Source organism: Meleagris gallopavo, chromosome 4, assembly GCF_000146605.3.
Source record: "Meleagris gallopavo isolate NT-WF06-2002-E0010 breed Aviagen turkey brand Nicholas breeding stock chromosome 4, Turkey_5.1, whole genome shotgun sequence".
In the NCBI taxonomy this organism is placed as follows: Eukaryota; Metazoa; Chordata; class Aves; order Galliformes; family Phasianidae; genus Meleagris; species Meleagris gallopavo.
Window position 1 is genome coordinate 14394939 of NC_015014.2, and position 943 is coordinate 14395881.

The window sequence follows — 943 nt, forward strand, 5'->3', positions numbered from 1 at the left end:
TTTTTTACAAAAGGGAAGTATGGTCACCCACTTCCCATCTTGCAGAAGCTCAGTTACCAGTACTCCAGCAGCACGCGATGAAACAAAAACAATTTTATCTCTCAGGTTTCCGCTGCTCTCTCTTCTTGCTGAAGCGAACCTGAATTGATAGATTTCTCCAAGAGAGAGACCTAGCTTTTCACTTCAGAAGCTTAGAGAATTTTTTAAGTTGCCTATGCGGCAATTCAACTGGGCGCATTTTATAGGAGGCACGCTCTTATCTACCGAGTAAGACCTTACCCACATGAAGAGAGCTTTCTACCTTTATTTATATAAAACCGAGTAGCTCCTTAGGGGAGCACTCTGATGAGGCCAAAGGCATTCCCCCCTTTTTTTAATTTTCCTGTCATGCCATTTTTCCCCCCCAAAAGGAGATGGCAAGAGGAGTCACAGAGCAGAGCAGCAACTTCGAGATGGTTAGGAAGGAGCATACTACTTCACTTGTCAATAGTGTAAACCACTCACAGCATACACAGGACATACACTGAGACACACACCACAGGAGCGCCTCACCTCCAGCTGTTTACCCAAACCCTTTTAAGAGGGAAATCCCCCCACACCCCTGCAGGTACATCAAGTCGCTACAGAGCAAGCATCCTCTTGCATCACAGAGAGGAGTCACAAACAGCTTTTCCCTGAGGTTTCAAATAAACTGAGTTTTCTCTTTCAGCAGAGCCCAGCTCCTGCCAGCTCTACCTCTTACCCTCAGGACCAGGAGCACCACCACAAGTCAGCAATCACCACACAGGAGCTCCACCAAGACCTAGGAAAGACACCCTTTCACAAGGGAGGTCTCTCCCCCACTCAGGGGGAGCCCCCTCCAGGCAGGAGGGGCTGCTCCCCCATCTCCCCCCCACTCAGGGGAAGCGCCCCCTCCAGGCAGGAGGGGCTGCTCCCCCATCTC